This window comes from Phalangium opilio, unplaced genomic scaffold (genome assembly GCF_054372755.1).
Source record: "Phalangium opilio isolate 3A_F unplaced genomic scaffold, DU_Popi_V2 ptg000031l_1, whole genome shotgun sequence".
Lineage (NCBI taxonomy): Eukaryota > Metazoa > Arthropoda > Arachnida > Opiliones > Phalangiidae > Phalangium > Phalangium opilio.
In genome coordinates this window covers 2025332-2031331 of record NW_028324158.1, presented here as the reverse complement: position 1 = coordinate 2031331, position 6000 = coordinate 2025332, and positions in this window count along the sequence as shown.

Here is a 6000-nt window from a genome sequence, read left to right as displayed (position 1 = left end):
TAAAAAACATTTTATAAGGTATCCGCTTACGCCCACGTAGTTCTCTATACACATGGTGACATCGATCAATTGCTAATTAAAGTGGTTTCTAACATGTGGAATTTCTTTCTCAAGTTGTGTGTGCGGTTGTTTTTCTCGATACTTGCGTGTCGACTTTCTACACTCTGCACACCTGGTAGTTCCCACAGTTTATCTACCATGCCAAAAACAACGACAGAAACTACAAGCGGAGAAAAAAGTCAAGACGTGTCCCACGCAAAAACGAATTACAATAATTTCAACAGGTACTCCTGACAATTGGTTCTACTTCAATGGACAAAAATTCAGACAGTAAATTGCTCTTACCTAGCTAGGGTCTGGTTCTAGAAGTCACGGAATTTATTTCAATTTATACAACGACGAAGTGAAAGGTTTTAACCTAGTCCCGTCAAATTCGAAAGACATGAGTCAGATGGATGTTAATAAAACCGTGCGAATAATTTCGCCGAACTTAATAGGGACGGAATACAAAGTTCTTGAACGCTATAATGGGATTCCAAAAATAGGTGGCATCATTGGCCAAATATTTAATTTGATAATAGAAGAATATAGAAAAAAGTAAGTATTCCATCTCAATACCATTTCAGACTTTCATATGAATTGCGACTAGGCTCATTTAACTCATTAGGTATTTGGAAGTTTTGAATTTCGATACACGTTGAAAACTTGATACTGCATGCTTAGGGTTCTAAATCAGTAAATTATCATAGTAATCTGAGCATTCACTTAGAGATTTTTGTCTTAGCTCCGTACGGACTATACGGAAAGTATGCCGCTATCGGGAATCCTCGTCGGATTCGTACGATGCGGACAGATGAGCGCGTTCTCATTTAAAACAGTGGTTATAATAATAAAATACGATGTGTGCGATAGGTGCGGTCCGTCCGATGACGGTAGATGTGCGCTTTCCTTAAGACTCGGCATCGGCCTTCCACATGACGCAAAATTTACCAGTCGATGTAGAGTCGGGCGAACTGGAAACCTACTACTCTACCCGGCCCGGTTTTGCGGCAGTGGAGTGGTTTTGCTCAGCAGAAACAATATACAATGTGATTTGAACTTATACATTCGATTGATTCTAACTTTTGACCCTCAATTCAAAAACATATCTCTTATAGTTTTATAACTTCATAACGCCTTGTTATGTACTCCAAAAATTCTGCAAATAGATTTTTAACTCAATTTAAACAAGGTGATTACGACAGTATAATTTAGGGCAATAGTATGATTTTCCATACCATATCTGAATGGCCTCCATCTCCGAATGATGACGGTTTAGACAAAATGGTTCTGGAGCTTTTGGCTAGTTTTGACCCGTAGAATACACCCGTGAAATATTGCCACAACCTTTAGTTACACCCCGTATACAGTGTGGACAACACCTTCCTTTGTGGACAACCCCCAATACCGACAAGGGATGACGTCACTACACTAAATATAGACCTCTAATACAGGTTGTAAATAAATTCGTTTTTGACTTCAGATTTTATTGTTTTCAAACCAGAAGGTACAAATTTGATGTGTCTATTGGTTGAGGCACTCTTCAAGACGACTGTCCAGGTCTTGCAATACATTTGCAAGCACTAAACTCATGACGCAGGAAGTCCAATTAAATGACCAGTGGTGGTCCCAAGCGATAATTCAGTTTCCAAGAAAGCCCACCCAAACCTTTAACTTTCATTCCATGTGATGGTAATGATGTTGTAACCTGTATTGAGGTCCGTAATTTATTATAGTGAAGTCGTTGGCTGTATTGGGTCTGTCCACAAAGGAAGGTGTTGGTTTGATCTCATTCACACTGTATATTACTATCAAAAGAATAGTCGACCGAATTTTGTTTTTGTGAAACTCAAATTTGTATATGTGACCATAAATAAGACATTTTGGCTGATTGGTTGGTTTGTTGGACTAAAACCAACAAATTACTGACCATGTGAAGATGAGTCGGCCTTATTACAATAACGAAAGAGCCTTAAAACAGATGTCGGCTAACACATGTTTTGGCAGCAAACGAAAATTCAAAAGTTTGCTTCCCTCTCTGAACCGACTGCTCAGACTATAGCCGGACCGTTTTTGAAACTATGTCTGCTGCAGGGGAAGGGGTTCAATCACAATTTTCATTAGCTTGAAATGAACAGAAGTTTCTAACACAAGTTGTTAACCTTTGACTCAGAACCTTGGAATAAAAGCATTAGTTAAAAATGCCGCTCTGAGGATAAATTTGGTTTTTATTTCCTCAACAAGTTTCATTTTCTAAAGTCACTAAAACGTCATTCATTAAGGTCATTTAAACATATATCTTTAGTGAATATAATTTCTTGTAAGCTGTACCTTGCCGAAATATGGTTTTTAAAATCAATGAAAACGTGATAAAGATATGGTGCATTATTCGCATTGGCAAATATTGTGAGGCAGAATGTATAATTGAATACGATTATAGAGACGTTTCATTCATCTAGATTTTACAGAGTTGTATTAACCACCTATCCACATGGAAGCAGAGATTTTGAAGCTAAAGACATAGATGGAAATCTTCACGGGACAATACGCTCCCTTTACCAAAATGTTTGTAGGATTTATATAAGGGACTAGTAGCGTATAAATCGACTATTCAATTTTGATTTTTTTTTCAAATTGAGGATAAAAAGAAAGCCATTGAAATATATGTGTGCTATATTTTGAGAAAGATATATTTTTTTTTAGTAAAACTCGGTGACATCTTGAAGAGAAAAGGGCACGTTCCCCCCTCGTTACAGATACGGGTGCTAACTTGAAAGAGCAAACGCCAGAACGGATTTACAGATCTTTTACACCAGAAGGCGACATAATCATGTCCTCATCTCCCATATTTTAAGAAAAACTAAATTAATTAATTACTGCCAAATTGTCACATTTTGAAGTACCTTAAACTATCAATGCGTTAAAGTAGTCGAAACAAAACGCTACTAAATCCATAGAAATAGAATATCCTCACAATCTTACGAATTAAAATTACCAGGAATCAGACTTGGGGTTCCCGTTTTTTCACATGTATCCAGACTCTTTCTCGTATGTTAACATCGGGAGCGTTCCACACATTGACGTTTCTAATATCGTTAGTGGAGGCTACGCAGATCCTGAGTTTGGCTTGTTTGAAATAGTTACAATCTTCCACTACAAGGTGAAGTAATTAGGTTCAATTGATCGAAAGAAATTTCAACACCTCTTTCTTTATTATAGTGCTGGATAGCAATACTCTTAATACTAATCACTCTACCTTTATGCTGTGTCATTTTTCGTGGAACTAACGGAAGGCATACGTTGAAGTGTTATCTAGAAAAACTGATTTCAACTATAGTTATGTTAATCGGTGTTGGTAAGGGTAACTTGTATTGTAAAACCAGTAGTCATTGAAGGTTGGGCCTCCAAGAAAAGGGTTCAAGGCGAAATTTGGGCTGTGCGAACCTTGATTTTTTGGGTTTGAGGCGAGCCTCAAGCCTTGCTTTTTTTCAGTTATCGAGCTTCGATCCGAGCCCTGAGCCTTAAGCTGCATGTTGAAAATCTGGTTTCGAGCATTTATCGAGCCTACAATTTCTACGGCGAGCCTTAAAGACTTCCTATTTTAGCTCTTAAATTTCAACGCTTTTCCTTTATACTTTCAATTACCGCCCTTAATAAAGAAAAAAAAACTTATTAATTCGTATATATATACGAATTAATAAGTTTTTTAGACTTTTATTTGACTATAATTACACTTGAATTATCCTATCACTAATCAAAAGTACTTACGTGCATTGCAATGATAAAACAAACCAGTGCATTGCAATGATAAAACAAACCAGTGCATTGCAATGATAAAACAAACCAGTGCATTGCAATGATAAAACAAACCAGTGCATTGCAATGATAAAACAAACCAGTGCATTGCAATGATAAAACAAACCAGTGCATTGCAATGATAAAACAAACCAGTGCATTGCAATGATAAAACAAACCAGTGCATTGCAATGATAAAACAAACCAAGAGTATTTTTTATACCCAAAAGTAAAAGTAAAACTAAAACTTCAAAAGTGGAAATAAAACGTAAAACAACTTTAAAGGCCAATTCGAATCTTACCAATAATAATTTCCTATTTCGCGTGCAGCAGAAGCGTCTCAACATTCAGCACTTTGTGTTAGATGGTAATTCCTGACCTGAAACCTAATCTTGAATCTCACTGCCCATAGATTGAAGCTCGATCATTTACTTTTACCGAGGCTCGAAAACTTGTCGAGCCTTTATAAAGACTAAAGTTGTTTATCGAGCGCTCGCACAGGTCTAGGCGAAAGGCAAATCGATCTTCTAACAAACAATGCATAGTCGACCGTGCCGATGTTGACACGGTCATGACTTTCATGGGATCTAACTTTGAGACGCGCAAAGCTAGATTAGTCTATTGATTTTTAGTACACCGAATGCTGACGAAATACTCCTTGACCCTGAAGGTGAAGAGAACGTGGATCTTCTATTTTCGACCATGGAAGTGTCCATACTAACTGATTTATGAATTTCGTATATGGGTCTCATTGGGGAGCCAAGTTGAAATTTTAGATTGCTGTTAGCCTTCTGTTGACCCTACTGACGTCACAAAGGAACGCTAAAGTTGGATTTTGTGCAGAAGACATCGCAATGAGATCTCTTGAGACTTTTTTCTAAACATTCCCTGTTTATTATCCCATAGCTAAACTTCGTATTCTCGCATCTTATCCCTGGAGCCGATTACATTATTAATTTTTTAAAATTTTATTAGATAGCGACAAAGATGGGATTACTGCTGGTCACAATGAAAAATTCAGAATATGGATCTTCAGTTGCTTTTGTCTATTAGGGATGAGTTTAATACCGTCAATTTATCAATGCAAACTTCTTTCTAAACTATCAACACCATCTGCTATTAAGTTCATAAACAACGTGGAAGATGTTGCAAATAGGAACGGGCTTAAACCTTATCTTCTACTGAATACGATGGAATATAATTATTTTAAGGTTTCACAGAGTAAATCTACACATTTGTACATGCAGCGTCACGATTTCTTAATCATTAACAGGAAAATAAGAAAGACAGCCAAAAAAAGGTGTTTAGAAGAGCCCTTGAATACCAGACCATCGTAACGCAAACCTCGAAGTTATTTAACGAAATTGAAAATGTCAAAAAAGGAAAATCTGTTTTATTCACAGTCTCAAATTTTATTTTGGGATATTTGGGTAAAAACTGCCAAACCATATATCCCGAAAACTATATTCATATCTCCGAAGAAACGATTGTATTTTTATACTATGGTTGTCCAACTTCCAAAGGTAGCCACAAAGATATCACCAGCATTTACTATAAGACGTAAGTGCATTTTATTCTAGCATCCATGCATTTTGTATTTCTAAAGAGGACTACATAGAAAATAGTTTTTGGGGCCTGATCACAGTGATTTTAGCACAATTCGTCTTATTTACTCCCCCATGGCATCTACCTCTAAACAGGGTTTTGAAATTACGAGGGTCTTTTAATTACCTGAAACATTATAGCCTTACCATTTCAAATTTAGAATTTAGAATAACCTTCATGAATTGGAATCCTAACCTATCCCTACACAACGGCGTCGGGCCGCTTAGTCATTTGGCAGTGTACCCGAATTTTCAATGACTGAACATATTATGTCATCTGGATGGTCGAAATGTCCTGCCCGGCCCACAGCCGGCCGACCTGTTTTATCTTTATTAAAAACAAACAAATATCCTTCTGTTAACTGTCATGCTAGGTGATGGAATTTTATTAGTTAACCGATTCCATATATCCAAGCAAAGCCCACTTTAATTTTTTAGGTCTGCTGGCTTTTTCGCGTCCGAAGATAACCTTGTGGCAGACTCTTAAATGCCTGTATAAAATCAATTGGGCCGGCCTTGATTTATAGGTTTGTCCACTGAAAATATTTCCAAAACACTTCTT